Genomic DNA, 16,306 nt, shown 5'->3' on the forward strand with positions numbered 1-16,306 from the left:
GATGAATTACATGGGCGTTCCAGTTACTTTTGTGCTTCAATGCGTAAAACAGCGTTTTGTGAAAAAAAGAACAAAGCAAGTGGAACAACAGTGCATTATTACGGCGAGTTTGATGGCGCATATCTCCAAACTGGTGTCATCCTGGAAATTAATTCCAAGTGGATACGCCTTGCAATCTGACGGACTACTATTCGTAAATTGCAGTATGTGCAGTAAAGTAATTAAACCACGTCATATTTAGTGAATCTTTGTTAATTAGTTTAACAAGAGTTTCTATTGCGCGTGCAAGTAATGTCCGCCTCTCTGAATAATTCACTTCGAAGACTAGAATTATGTTATCTGCAACAGGCGATCTTTAAGAATTCCGTAAAACTTAAAAATTATTACCCTGTATATGTACACACGTAAGAATGGCAGGCAAAAGGCGCGAGAACCGCTTGCAGACTAGAGACGACATGGACATCAGCGGTGGCGCGTGTAATTTCGGGTGAAAACGGCATTTTCCCGCTCGAACCTTTCTTCTTCCTTTTTCCTTTTTTTTTTTTTTTTAGGGGCACAAGCGACCACCGCTCAGCCATGCGCAAGGACAGAGTGCTCTCGATTTGAGCCTAAGCAGCGGACCTTTTTTTTTTTTTTTTCTCGACTACGACTGCGACGCCTGTAATTCGCGTGAGAGCATCGCCTCAATTTCTCGTGATGGATGGCGAGGTGTCCGCGCGGGGACCATCGGGCTCCGATCGCCCATGCTCGGCACGCGTCCAGGCAAAGCTGTGAGCAGGCAGCGACGAAACCGAGTGGCCAGCACACGGTGGGGCTGTCTCTCCTTCCCAGTGCCCCTCCAGGTAATCATAAAGAAAGAAAGAAAGAAAGAAAGAAAGAAAGAAAGAAAGAAAGAAAGAAAGAAAGAAAGAAAAAGAAAGAAAGAAAGAAAGAAGGACAGAAAGAAAGAAAGAAAGAAAGAAAGAAAGAAAGAAAGAAAAGGAAAGGAAAGGGGATGCGGCGGTTGGATATCGTCGCAGCATAGTCGGAGCATCAGCGCGTCGATACTGACTCCCGTAATTGATCCGTCAACTGCGTGGCTCATTAGCGTACGAACTCCATTAGGAGCACCTGCATGTGTTTCTTTGTTGGGTGGGGGGCTGAGTGCGGCAATAATCCGCTTAAATCATTTCACTGCAAGGCATGCTCAAGCACGTGTGACACGAACTCACGTGAGCAAAAGTTACTGACCAGGAATTGCGTGATAAAGCCGAGGTTTTTTTCCCGCCCATGAAAGTAACTTCTAATCGATGACTGCAGTCGGAACATTGCAATTGGAAGCTTTAGGCGAGCCGTATACTTTTGTGCGAGGGGTTACATCGACGAGAAAGGGAAAAGGCAGGCGTGATCACGTGGAGTCTGTAGAGGGTTACTTCTCTAAATGTAGAATAACCTCGCTAATACGTTCTTTGTTATTACGCATTCTTGGTACGACATATATCAGTACGAGCAGTGCAATATATATCTACCTACATTTAATGATCGTGTACCACTTTAGTCACGGTTGTACATAAACATTCCGGAATGTTTGCAAAGGATGAAGGCACACCCAGTTGCACATACCGAACGGCTATAAATTGAAGAAAACCAAGTAAGACAAAGAATCCGTCTAACATATAATGCCCTATTTCATTGAGAGGTTGGTGTGCTGTAGATATATATACCTACTAGCCGAAATTATACGTACAAGTGTTATGCAAAAATCTATTCTGTCTTTTTTTTTTCTTTTACGAAGAAAAGGGGCTTGCTCGCAGTACTTTGCCGTTCAAATATATCTGCCGAGATACCGACCAACCCAGCGGCAGCAGCCACACTAAACCTAGGAGGGTAGACAAATAAATAAGGGCGGCTTCTAATCGCCATGACTGCCCACATGTGGTGGTCTACGTCAAGGGCAAGTTCAGCCTGGCGAATATTGAAAGCATTCTCGAAGATTGACGTCGGGCAACACCTCGCTCCTGGAAAGACAAAACACTCCTCGCTGTCACCCACATTATTGCGCATTAGTCTGCCGTCGCGACGTTTTGCTGTCGGTTGCCGGGCTCACCGGTATTCAGCTCCTGCATTCTTTTTTTCTTATCTGGCTCTTCCATAGAGAGGTGTGCAGCGGTGCACCAGGTGTTTACCTTCGTACTGTGCCTAGGAGTGGCGCAAGAGCCATTCTGCCGAGGCAAACTCTCGGCTCTGAGTGTCATTAGTGCCAGTGCTAGTGCTAGTCTCCGTTACCGTCGCACTGGGCGTTGATATTACCTCCCTCCGCGACGTCGGTGTAAAGTCGAGCCAGTGCGGGAAATTGGTGCGAGCGCCCGTCACAACTGGGCTTCCTGAACAAACAAGCCGTCTCCGTTATACGGGATCCGTGAAGCGCCGGACTGCTGCGCGCTGCTGTTTCTTCACAACGATTGATTCTTATTTTACTGTTGTTCGCCGCTTAATAGCCCTTACAGTTAACGGCAGTTGTCGTCTCCACTGGAATCGGTATAGAGTGGTGGGAAGCTGGAAACTGTCCTACAGAGCCTCTGTAGTCGTTTTGCCGATTGCACAGCTCCAGAGATCCGCCGGTTGTTAATGCTTTGTCACTTCGTTTTCCGGTTGGTTTGGTTTCCCTTTTCTGATTGCGCATGCCCACTTTTTGGACATTCATGTTTCAGCAGTTTGTAATCCTCTCTTAAATTTCCTCTACAGCCGTTAAGCGTTACGTAGAAACCCACGAATGTCTGCCCCGAAAGAGCCGTCGATGAACAAACATGGCCATGTTATGAAACATAGTGATGATCATGATAGTGCGCAAGCGCGGAATAAGCTTCAACAAAGCGCACCACCACTTGATACCTGGATAAGCAACATGAAAGCTATAAATTTTCGAATGCTTGCCCGCTGTCGTCCGTGAAAAAGATTCCGAAGTTCTACAGTATTTCGTTCCTTTGGAATTGAATGTATTTGTTGTTCAGTGTATCCGATTCAATGGGATATGGGCGCTCAAGCGTCAAGCCACTTTTCTCGGTTGCCAAAGTGCTCGCGCTGTCTCGTCCAACATGCGTCATGCGTGCGCAACCGTCATATCGACTTAGGCGCAGTCATGAGCCTCGCTAGGTTTCGAGTCAAATACGCTCCGTGCGCGTTCACCTTCCGCATTGTTATATATAGCCGAAGGGCTCCAAGCCTTTCGTTACCAGTAAAGTTGGGAAACGGAGACTACGTAGCGTCATGCAGCTGAATAAAGATTGGATGGTCGACGAAAGTGTCTCATCGGTTCGGGGAAACGTCTTGCGAAATGATGAACCGGCATGCTTTCTTCGCCGCCCACGGAAGCTCCTTTTCTCGGCTGGTTTAAAAGGCGCACTTTCGAAAATTTGCCTCGAGTGCCTCAAATCTCAGCTCCGTGCTCTCGACTTCTCGTGCGGCTTTTCCCTCGGGCATGCCACGTTAAGTTCTTTCGTTATCGCATTCATGCAGCCGTTGTTAGGATCTAAAGCTATTTATGAATTTAAACCGCATTAAAGAAATGGACGCTCATCACAAAAAGAGGTGCGATCACGGCTCTGGAGCGATGCAATCGCGAATGTGACTCACGGATGCGGCTTATAGACGCAACGTTGCCTACAGGGATAAATACCAGTGTCAGTGAATAGTATTACCCCCCCCCCAAAAGAAATAAATAAACATTTAGCATCAGCAAGCAAACATTTCACGACATAAAAAAAAACATTTATTACTTTTTCAGCTGCATCATCAAAGGAGACAAAAAGAACAGAAGTCGGGAGGGTGGTTAGTAAGAAACCATAACCTGTAGCTGAGTGTGCCCTCGGGAGACTCTGGTCGCTCGGTGAAGTTGCTGTGTTGCCTTACAGCCATTCCCTAGAGCCGGCAGGCTGGGCGGCGTGGCTGAAAGTATAGACCTGCAGCTTGCCACACCTTTTGAAGCTCGCGAGTGTAGAAGCAAAACTTGTCAAACTCGTTCTTCGTCTCATTGTTATACAATTTTCTTAAGATTATCTATCCCTACAAAGGCATGGTTACCGTTACATTCATTTCATACCGGGGTGACATTTGCTACTCAAGCTTTTCGCATGCATTGGTAAAGAGATAACTGTCGACCGTCTATTCATATTTCAGTTGCAAGAGTACGTGCTTCTTTATATATACGTTTCTTTTGACCGATTGTTCTGAAGCTATAATCATTGCGGTCAATGTTATACGTCAGCGTGTTAGAAAAAAATGTGCAGAAACCATCGATAATGATTGTCAATGTAAGCGATCCGCCTAACGCTTCAAGAAAGGTCTTGACTTTCTGAAAAGAATTGTGGGCTCGAAGGCGCATATTTTTCGCATTGAAGATATCTAGGCGACTTTTGTGTTCTTTTTTTCATCGTGTAATTCCGCACAGAGCAAATAAGCGCACATTATTTGCAGTGAGGATATTTAGGCAACTTTCGTTGTTTCATTGCGTAATTCCACAAACAAACGAGCAGTTAACCAGCACATCATCTGAAGTGGTAGTATAGTTGGCTATACATATAAGTCAATTCGTCATATATGTGCCAGTGGCACGAGCGCTGGCGTAGACGGCGACTGCCATCCTCCTCTCCCACAGCCTCCACAGACGCGAAAGCTGCGGCGGGAAAAGAGGAGCGGTGTCTTTCCCGAGCGTTCCGCCACGGCACCTAACTTTAACATGCCTCAAAGCTGTCGTGCGACCGCATGTGCGGCTCAAAGAGCTGTGTTACAGTTGACGTTCAGCCACGAATGCATACCCCCCCCCCCCCCCCCCCCGCCGCCCGCCACTTGGTTGCAGAAGTTCACGCACTTTTTGCACGGTGATAGTCCGACCACCAACAGTCGACCACGAGAAAGACAGATAGGAATAAAGAAACCTATTCGCCTTTAAAAAAATCGCCTTAATAAAAACGAAATTGAAGAAACGCGCGAATGCCATGTGAAGAGTATAGGCGCTACACTGAGCCTTCAAAAGCAGTCAGGCGGAGCCAGTTCGGCTATGCCCACGCAACCAGCTGACCGGAATGCCCCGAGGAACAGTGAAGTAATTAGCTGTTTCATTGTGTTACGCCGCAACCGCCAATCTACACGGAGCAATTGCGAAGGCGCACCTCGGCTTGTGAGAAACGCCGTAATGCCTATAGCATCCACGCAGCGAAACGAGCGAACGCGGTGAGAGCGTGAGGAAAGCCGTACGATGCAGTCACGGCTCCCGATCAATGAAATGCGAGTGGTGCTTGACGAGTCTCTCGCATTTCCAATGACAATACAGGGACCGCGCTCCTCTGCCGCTCGAGAGTGCACTCGAGGGCCTATTGGCTCCTGTTCCTAAGCTTGCCCACTACGCGACGCCTGTAGTTGAGAGGAAGTTCCACATCCGCCTTCCATGACCGTGACGCTCCATGACTGTTCCAGGAAAGATATACTACGCATGCACAAGTATACACCCGGAAGTGAGGACGGACGCCACGATAAACTCAATTGCAGAGCATTGCAAGCGCTATGCGAGAGACGTTGGTTCGGCTACCACGTACGTTCGGTTGTCTTTTCGTGTTCGCTCATATCGTTATTTCCTTGTAATTTTCCCATTTCAATTAAAAGAACAGTTAGCTTACCCAATGCTTTCCGGGGCTTCATTGTCTGTTCATTGTGTGGTTTCGAACTAACCAAAATGTCGACATCGTCGTTTCCCTTATTCACCTCGCCGACAGTATAGACAGCCTTCTTTTCGCGTGGACGAGTACACTTACCTCACATTCTTCGTTCTCTCACCTGTAGCTGACCTGTTTCGTGTTCACTGGTGTATGGCTGCGAGCCGGATAATATTCCAGTTAGCCTCCTTGGTTTCTGTCTTTCCTTTCTTACCTTCTTTGGAAATTGTCAATAGACGTGTGCAGTAACCACAAGGAACAAAATGGCATTGTTATGTTTCACCCTTCCACGCAGAAGTCGCACACGTGAAAAGTGTTGTGTACTTCTCACAGAAGCCAAAAAACGCCATTGTCGAACCGAAGCATGTGAAGGCGTGATAGAAGTGAGCTCCGCGGGAATCCATCGAATGGGAAAGGATTATCGTTGGAAAATTTGCCAAGGCACGTGAGAGCGTTCTCTTCTACGTTGTAGATTCCTCCAGAACAGGATTTATGTTGATTTACCTCTCTGCGATTCCAGTTGTCAGTTAATTACATGGCAGCGGTGAGCCTCCTGATTATCCCAGTAAGCGAAGCGACTGACCCCGGATCAGGTGGTGGTCCCGTCCCAAATTCCCGAACAAGGACGAACTTTCCCTTTCGAAGAACCAACATTAATTTCCTCTGCAGCGTTCTGCGCGGCTAATTTAGCTTTCACGCTTTTAACGTTATTCATACTAGACTTCCCAATGCATACATTGCATTTATGTTAATTATACTTTATAGTTGGCACATTTATGTTAACATGAAAGACTACTGAAGTAATAAGGAACCTTACAAGGAAGGGCAGGAAGAACGAGTGCTAATTATCAATTGAGTTTAATGTCTGCTTGACCAGTGTGCTTGAGCAGACAGACGCATATAGAAAACACATTAAAAAAACACGGGGGTAGTTTCTGTTAAGCCAAGCGTGCTCATTCTCCTACAGAAATGTTTACTTCGAATAACTCATATAAGTACGACCGCGGCATGTGTGCACACTGTCTTAGGAGAGATAACTGACGCGACAAGCGCGCGGTCGTAAGCAATGTCATTGTGTGGCCGCTGTCGTTTTACTTCCCTGGCGGTGTGCAACTACGACCGCAACGGCAATGTCTTACGCAAGTACAGCGCAACGCTTCCAAAGCGGCGAGCTCATCACCGTAAATTACGTCACCACCGTGGGGAGGCGTTGGCTAATTGCCAAGCGAACCCGAGACAGGCAGTACACGGCGTCTTCTCGCACTAACAACTCAGAACGCGCTCTATTGGGAACCTGTGTAAGCAAGGCGCAGACGAAGTTGACCTTTGGCGTTACGTTGTTAATGAGCGAAGTGAGTGCTCTGTTGATCGCAATAGTAATGACGCAAGTTGCTCTTTTAGCACATGGAAGCTAGAAAAGGAAGTCATATTCGCTTTCGTTACAGTGGAGAAAGTGATCAAACATTTTGCGTGTAGTCTCAAACACCCTTGAGACTCGCTATTGCTTTTTTTAATACGAAGTTGCATTACCGGGCGTCTAGTATCTCCGTGACATCTGTGGCGTTTGTGACGTCTGTGACGTATACGAGAACCTGGTGCACAGTCTCTCAGTTATTTGGTTGACCTACTGATTTTGTTCACACCCTAAACATTTATTCATTTACTTGTTTCATTACCCATTAGCAAAAAAGAATGTAAAGAGGTTGCTGCGCAATCATAACTTAAGCACAATAAAACACCTTTCTGGGTGCACCTTAGATTCCACAACTTGCGTCTTTTCGATATTCTGGGCAAGACAGCACAGAGAGGCACCAGTGTACATATCTTGTCAAGGTACCGTGGTGCCTCTGTGTGCTGTCTTGCCCAGAATCATACATATCTTGTCAAGGTACCGGGGGAGACGACGACGAAGTGTCCTGTGTGGAACGCTGCATTTTTGTCTCTGAGAATTTGAAGCTACTTTGTGGGAGACGCCGCTCCCTTAACTACGGTGATGGACGTCGAGTCGCCTGGAGAGGTTCCTGGTCCTTCTACGTCAACAGCGGCCGCACCGAGAAAGCGGTCTCGTCGTCCGAGTGACACCGACAGTGAGGATACTGTGATCTACTCAGGGACCAGTGATGAAACCTCGGATGACAGTGACTTCGTGCCCGTAGCGAAGCACAAAGCAAAGAGAAGACTCGTCAGGACATCTCCTTCCACAAGTAAGGCAACTGTGATCCCGACGCGAAAGCCATCAGACCTCACAATTTTATTTGTGCCTGTGGCTGCTAGCGACAATCTAAACCGGATCAACCGCCAAGCCACATCGCTCGAGGCACTTGTTCCGGGTCAGATCAAAGATGTAAGGATCAACGCCCGTAGGAACATCCTTGCTATAGATGTCACAAACCGCAGCGCGCTAGACATACTGAGCAACGTTAACGTGCTGGATAGCATCAACGTGCGCTGCTATAAACAAGACCATCATGACTCTACGGCCGGCGTTGTGTATGACGTAGATAATTCCATAAGCGATGCTGACCTGCATATACTCATCAAGCCGGTGACAGAGGGAATTGTCATATTGCAATCCCGTCGCCTGGGAAACTCGCAGTGTGTCAAGTTAACTTTCAAGGGAGACAGCCTACCGTCACACGTCAAGGTCGGTCACTTCCGACACATTGTACGGCCTTTTGTGCCAAAGCCGCTTCAGTGCAGGAAGTGGCAAAGGATAGGGCACGTTAGGGCGGTTTACACAAATGCTGCCGTGTGCTCACGGTGCCCTGGGTCGCACAGCTCCGACGCCTGTCGTGCAGAAAACCAAAAGTGCGCCACTTGTCAGGGATCTCACGATGCAACTTCGAAGAATTGCCCACATGGGAAAAAAGAGGCGAAAGTCTTGAGGCAAATGGTCAGGGATGGCTCCTCGCACAGGGACGCTGCCGCTAAGGTGCGACGTCGGCGTTCACGTCGCCGGAGATCTAGGAAACCCACTGCTATTGCTAAGGATGCACCGCGTCCACTGACAGTCCACAAACTTCCGCATACAACTAGCAATAGCAGCAATGAGATTCCTCAGCGGAAAGTCTCCAATATCATTGCCTCATGCGAGGAGTGGCCGCCATTGCCACGGCTAGATCCACCAGCGGAGCGACAAGATGTAGCACGCTCACCGAGTCGTGCTTCACCTTCTGGCAGCAACCAAGACGACGACAAACAAGTCGTCACCATGATACGGGTCCTTATGAACACGCTACGAGTACTACTGACCGCCATACACACTCCGGCGGCTCGAGGCGCACTTCAAATAGTGGATGCCCTGAATCCGGTACTGTCCGGTTTTGAGAAGCACCATGGCTGCTCCTCTACATTCATTCCTTAAAGAGGTCAAGGAAGCGTCTATCTTCCAATGGAATGTCACAGGCATTAAATCGCGCATTTCGGACTTTCGTCCGTTTATTTTTAAGAACAAATTTCCTATAATCGTCATTTGTGAACCAAACGTTGAGAGCGCCATCCGCCTATCAGGATATGAAGCTTTCATGTCTGCCACCTGTAGCGACCGCAGCAAAGTCATCGTTTATATCAGATGCGATTTTACATATGTTTTACACCCAGTGGCACCTGATGACGACAATCGGTACGTATGTTTGACTATAAGATGCAAGAACGTCGCACTCACGCTCGTAGGTGCCTACATTTCTCCTTCGAGTCGATTTGACAACGCAAGACTAAGTGCAATTTTAACAGCGACACCTGGACCATAGGTTATTACCGGCGACTTCAATGCGCATTATCCGCTATGGGCAATCTTAAAGATGGACTGTCGAGGAAGATGTGTACTATCCTTCGCGTCGGACCATGAGCTCTGCTGCCTAAATGATGGCAGTCCCACTTTTCTGCGGGGATTGACATACAGGAGCTGCCTGGACTTAACTTTTGTTTCAAGATGCCTCAGTGCCAGTGTGAAATGGTTCACGGACAACGAAACGCACGGTAGTGACCACGTTCCAACATATGTTAAAATCGTTATGTTAAGTCGACACATTAGGGATGTATATCAGGCACTTCGCCCGACTTCCATCGCATCATCTCGCCTCCCTTCCTGCCGTTCGACCTCGTTCAGCGTTTAGCAAGATCATTGCCGCCAACCATGGAACTTTACCGTCAAACTTCACGCTTGCAGCACGACCATCTCAATCGCTGTGGTGCCTCCATCCACTCCAGGCTCTTCTTGATATTCCCGGTATCAAAAAGAAAACGGAGATGTCAACTTTCGCCCTCAAACAAACCGTGCTTTCAGTGCTACATGACAAGCACAGAGGACGCATCCACGTTCACACGGACGGTTCTGTCTCCTCTAATAGTTCAGCTGGAGCAGTGGTGTTCCCGCAGAGTGTGTCACCTTCAAGTTCAAGACATCTCACATTACATCATCGACGGCTGCAGAACTCGCAGCTATCCGTGCTGCTCTGGAGTTTGAGTTCACAAATCATCACATTCATGGTCCATCTTATGTGACTCAAAGGCAGCTCTTCAGTGTCTGATGTCCCCTTTCAATCATGGACCAAATGTGCAACTAGTCGCAGACATCCGACTACTCCACCGTCACGTAATCAACAAGGGACACAACATCATCTACCAGTGGATACCGGGTCACTGCGGAATTTCAGGAAATGACAGTGCGGATGACGCTGCCCGGTCGGCTCATGATGGTGCCCAGATTATACCCATACCGCTGTCAAGAACAGATGCAGCCTCAAGTCTTTGCTCCCTCGCCCGCGAGCTTACACAGAATCTGTGGAACACCAGTGAATTCACGAACACACGTCTCCACAGATTGGATCCACGTCTGCAACTCCGCCTACCACCAGGGTTGCCACGAGCAGAAGCAACACTTCTGTGCCGCCTGTGGCTCGGCGTGGCATTCACGAACTCCTATTCATATCGCATTGGAATGGCCGACAGCTCTACTTGTGGCACCTGCGGCTGCGAGGAGACGATTGAGCACCTCCTTTGTGGCTGTCCTCGTTACAAAGTGGCAAGTGCTCGTGACCGCTCTCGAAAAACTGGAGAATCGCCCTTTACAGAGGAAAAAGCTCTAGGACATTGGTGCAGACGGGCTGCGGCACTCAAGGCCTTAAGGGCTTTGCTGAAGTTTTTAAGGACATGCGAATTGTGCGACCGCCTTTGAATGTTGTAGCGCGTAGTTTCGCGTTACTGTCTGAATTTTCTGGTTTCCACTTTTTTTCCTCTTCTTCATCTTTCTCCTTTGATTACCTTTACCCCTTTCTCCAGCACAGGGTAGCCAGCCGGTACTTACACTGGCTAACCTCCCTGTCTTTCCTCTCCTTTGTCTCCTCCTCCTTGTCAAGGTACCTTCAACAGTTCCATCAGCAGATGTTTCAACTGCCCTCGTTGACAAGCTTGCAATCTGGAAATGTGAGGCTAGAAGTCTACCGCACGGTGAAACAGTAGGGAAAGGAAGGGTACCCAGTCCCACAAAGGGTGAGTGTCCGCATTTTTTGCCTGCTTGTGCCTGCGAGGCGATGTGCCACATTATAACATATCAGCTAAGTGCCAGTGCCTGCCTAGAGCAGATAACGTCTGTTTTTGTTTTTTTCTTGAAGAATAGAACAATCAGTACCAAATGCATCGAAGTCACGCCAACTCGCGTGGCAACGGTCCGTTAAAGCCTCGATGAGCACCATTACTTGGTTTCTGTCGTTCGCAGTTTCCATTTCCATTCCTACTCCCGTCTTTTGGCCTGACCGGCCCGCACTACCTCGTATTTTCTCTCTCTCTCTCTCTCTCTCTCTCTCTTTCAGAAAAGAAACGTTGGAACGACACTCATTCTACTTGTTCTCTTGGCACTCTGGATAATTTGGTCATTGACTTCTTTTTTGATCATCGGCTACCTCACGGGCCGAATAGCATCTTGAATGATTCAGCATTCGTAACAACAGACATCAGGAGTAAATAATATGGCTTCTGCTTTGTTGCTTCTTTTATTTACTTGTACTCTCTTAAATGCACAAACAATCAGAAGTGGCTCTCCCGGAGTCAGAAATTTGCATGCAGGAAATACAATGCCGTAAATAATGAGAAGAAAGCGAGCGCCGGAACACACCTTAACAAAAAGGCAAAACACCTAAATATATGCCAATAAATATATGCTTATACATACCACCCGTCGTGTTTCGTCTTATTCTATGTACGTACCAGCCCAGCCTTCCGTCCGTCCGTCCGTCCGTCCGTCCGTTCGTCCGTCCGTCCGTCCGTCCGTTCGTTCCTCTACTATCTCTCTAATTTCTAGCCAGCTACTTGCAGAGTTGACTTCTCTAATTCCGAATCTTTCTCTCTCTCTCTCTCTCTCTCTCTCTCTCTCTGGAGAAATCAAACTTGTACTTCACCTTGGGATTTAAACGAAGACGAAAAACCAAATGCAACCGCATCAGTTTGCCTGAAAGGGCCGAACTTTTCCTTTTCAAGAAGTTCCATATTCTGGATCGAATGAAAGAAATATGTACCGGCCATAGAACGCGAGGAAGAAGGCGGAATTGACCACTTATACGAGGGAGTGCTGAAATGTCCCTGGCTTTGCACAGAAATAATAGAGTCATAGTTTTGAAAGTACACATTTATTCATCATATTCTCCCCTCAGGCTGATGCACTTGTTACGTCTTTACTTCAGCCTTTCTGATCCATTTGAGAAACAATCTTGTGATAAGTCGTCAAACAAGCTCTCAATAGCATGTTTGACATCAACAATGCCGTCAAAATCGCGACCCTTCAGGTGTTTCTTCAAATTAGGAAACATATAGTAGACAGAAGGCGGAAGGTCAGGTGAATAGGGGGATCGGAGACCGATTGGAAACCCAGGCTCTTCAGTTTGGCAGCCACAACTTTGCACGTGTTCCAAGGTGCATTGTCCTGCAACAAAAGGATCCCTTTGGTCAAATTTCTCCGGCGTTTCGTCTTTACTGCCTCCTTCAACTGCTCCAGGAGGCTGGCGTAGTACTCTCCGGTTATACTAAAGCCCTGACGCAGGTAGTGCGTCAAAAGAGCACCGTCTCATTGACAGAGAATGGACGCCATGATTTATTTGGCTGGTCTCTGGGTGCGGAACGTTTTCGCTCGTTGGGACCCACTGTGACGCCTTTCATTTACCTGTTCCTTGGTTTCTGGGTCATAAATGTGGACCCAGGTTTCAGCATCGGTCACTAACCTATCCAAAAAGTCCTTTGTATCATCAAAATGGGTAAAAACAGCTCTGGATGCCTCAACTCTTGCCTTTTTCTGATGATCACTGTTCAAACATTCTGGCTTCGCTGAAAGCTTACACGTGTGTAGGATATTGGTAGTAATGAAACCAACACGCCCCGGGAGATGTCGAGTAACTGGGATATTTTTCTGGTGGACATTCGCCTGTCCTCAGGGATCAGCTTATGGACAGCATCGCTTATTGTCGGATCTGCTGAGGTTCTGGGGCGCCCACAGCGGGCTTCATCTTCAATGGTAAGATGTCTGGCCTTGAAATGAGAAACTCCGGTTTTTACTTTGTTGTAAGAAGGACACTTCTCCCCTGATGTTTTTCAGTGTGAATGTACTTTGCAGACTTTCCCAGAGGAAACAAGAAGTTCATGATGCCCCGTAACTCCCAAGACGTGAAACTAGCTTCTGCCTCTGCCATCACGGGTTCTATATGAAATTAACATAGTTATGAAAAGCAGACACATCTCATATTTTCACCATTGCTTAACAAGATATCAAGTTCTTATATGGTGGCAAGTTTATGTTTAATTCTACATGCAAGCTCGGAAAGTCAGGAACTTTTCAGCACCCCCTCGTACTTCTCCGTTCCAAACATCGCAGTCCACGCTTTGGAGGCTAGAGAGACTTCTTGCAGTGGCTTCGTTCGCGCTTGGATATAGTTCGATGTTTCATAACCGTATTTGTGCGCAACTGTGTTTTATACAGGCTCAGTATTGAATGAAAAAAGTTTTAACCCTTAGAAAGAAACACCGTGGTATACGGCTGCTGATGCGTTCTTCTAGATCATTTTACTTTTGTTGTTCTTTTCGGAATTTTATTTGAAACCCGTCGCGAGGAACCTCACGTGCATGCTCGCGCGAGCGAACTCTGCTGGAGCACAGCGAAGCGTAGACCGAACGCGCGGAGTGATAACTTTTCTTGGCCGAAATTCTTGCGTAGCTTCCATAGCGTTGACTGATGTGTATGGAACGTAGTCTAGTAAGTCAACAGCGCCACATCACACTCAGCCACGCACGCGACGTGACTTATAAGAAATGTTCTCAGGGATGTCGCTATGGCAATGGAAGGATTAGCGATTATGACAGCCTTCGTTTCGCGAGTACGGTTTTAAGAAAAGCTTTAGGATGCCCCCGATTGGCGAAAGGAGGCGGAGGGGAGGGGGGTCAAAGTCAAAGAAGTCTAGAAGTACTTGCTGTGTTCCCGTAAGTAATCAACCGTAGGCGAAGTATTAAAGTAAGAACATCGAAGTGTCTCGAGTCCGCTGGACGTTAAATCTGGGTGGACGCGCGAATATTTTCTGCGGAAGCTTGCTGCTGCTTGCTGTGAGGTCGACGTCAAAAGAACGGGGTGTTTGGAAACAGGAAATGTACCACGAAACACGGCAAAAAGTGAGGAAATAAAAAGGAAGAGGCGGAGACGCAACTGGCATTGGAAAGGCAAAGCTAGCGATTGAAACGCATGCATCTCAATTGGAGCCTAGGCGCAATCTCGCAACAGTTTGCCGAGTTCCAAGTTTCTAAGGGGGGATTCTGTCTGAATGGGTCGGCATATAAAACCCAGCCAACTTCGCAAATCTGGGGCATATGCCCCGCTTTCGAATCTGGGAAAGTTTGACGCGCACTCTGGTAGCCCTTTCTTATTGCTCTTTCTTTCTTTCTTGCTTTCTTTCTTTCTTTCTTTCTTTCTTTCTTCGCACGTTTCGCTGGTGGAAAGGAATGACGCAGGGCAGTCACGAGGCGCCATTCACGAGACGCCGTATTTCACAAGATGCGCCCCTGGTTATTGTACGAGCCATTCGCCAAAATTTGCTATTCTATTGAATGCTCAAGGAGCGCAGCGTACCAGTACGAGTGAGTGAGTGACTGAATGCGTAGGCTTGATTGCTGCTGAATACTATTGGGACATAACTAAAACTTTCTCAAGTTTGCGGCGTCTCGCTCCAGGAAAAAAAAAAAGCAAAAGATGATAGGCGAGTGCTTTATGTGTTGATTTCATTAAAAAAAATCGCTGGATGTCGGCAAGCAGAAGCGAGAGCAAAAAAAGAAAAAGTGGAGAGTGGCCGTCTCCGATGAAGAATAAAAATAAAGAAAAGAATCATGCGGAAACCCCTCTGGGAGTTGTCTAAGTATGCGTTAGCATTGTGTCACTTGCTTGTCTCCACGCAGCCCGAATCGCTAACGAGGAGCAGTGGGAGGCTGCCTTGCGCTGCTCCAGGCCCGTTATCCAAGCGGCCATCCTTGGGTGGGCTGAGGGGTTGCGAGGGAATACCATACGTAGCACCCTCCCCCGTCTATCCCCCTGCCCCTTTCTTTCAAAAGGAAAAAATAATGTAACCAGCAAGAGGCACTGTTTATAATGCTTATATGCGCTGACAGTTAGGCGAGAATTGTTTGTATTAAAACGGATAGAAGCTTTTCGCAGAAATAATGCTTCTGCTTATACGGTATCTTATACTTATTCACTTTACTTAACTAAAATTAAATCTATTCCCTTCAGCGTGTTCATAAAGGCTGAATAACGACATCATCGATAATCGGAATGTGAGGCCCCTGAGCGAGGTATGATAAACTAATCGATAGCTTGCGTTTACTGAAGAAAGCATCTTTTGCTATCCGTCCTTTACCTGTTAAAACGAATGGAAAACTGAACAGTGTATACACAAGTGTGTGGTACATGTGTGGTACAAGTGTGTTGACTTTAAGGGATAAGGGGGGAGGGGAGAGGGGGGGGGGGCATTTCTGTGTGTCTATAACAATGAAATATTTAGGTACCTAAAACAATTTGCATTCACCTTTTTCTTTCTTTTTCTCCTTTTTTTGCCGGCGGGTATTTTATTTTCATCGACGTAACTATTGATTTCGCTACGCATGCTGCGGAGTCTACCATACAAAGTTAAGCAGTCTTGCATAATAAGAAACCGAAACACGCAGCCTCTGCGCTCCGCTCCACTGGAAAGTAGGGAAGCGGCAATTGGCTCTTTCTCAGCTAAAGTGCAGTCACGTCTTAGTTTTATAGTGTTTGGGTTCGTAATCCGTAAGTCATGAACTATGATGGGCTACCTACCTCAAGTGCGTAACAGTTAACATAAGTTCTGCCCAAGGCAATGGAGGCTACAGGGAAAGAAGATGAAGGTGGTATAAATAATGCTTTGAGCATTTTCGAGTAAGCCCTTATAATTACGGAATAACTAGACGTCTATTATGCAATCAGTCATGCCGCGTTATTTTCTTATCTGAATAAATAATTGTGCTAGGAGAAGCGATTTTATATGTGCCAGTACTCCTTTAACGAAACGTTGTAAATTCTTTTATGTGTTTGCTTGTGGTGTGCGTGTGGGAGACGTGCGAGACGTGCGATACGA

General features: G+C 47.1%; 1 long non-coding RNA gene across 2 annotated transcripts in view; it reads left to right on the forward strand.

Annotated features, from left to right (window-relative positions):
* Positions 1 to 16,306, forward strand: part of LOC129386205 (uncharacterized) — a 345,005-nt gene that overhangs the window by 321,449 nt on the left and 7,250 nt on the right. Inside the window, exon 4 of one of the 2 annotated variants that reach the window (XR_011893847.1) lies at positions 11,045 to 11,177. The exons of the other annotated variant lie outside the window; for it this stretch is intronic. This is a non-coding gene — a long non-coding RNA (uncharacterized lncRNA). The remainder of the gene's footprint in view (positions 1 to 11,044; positions 11,178 to 16,306) is intronic. 2 annotated transcript variants of the gene reach the window in all.

The sequence above is a fragment of the Dermacentor andersoni genome, chromosome 4 (assembly GCF_023375885.2).
Source record: "Dermacentor andersoni chromosome 4, qqDerAnde1_hic_scaffold, whole genome shotgun sequence".
Lineage (NCBI taxonomy): Eukaryota > Metazoa > Arthropoda > Arachnida > Ixodida > Ixodidae > Dermacentor > Dermacentor andersoni.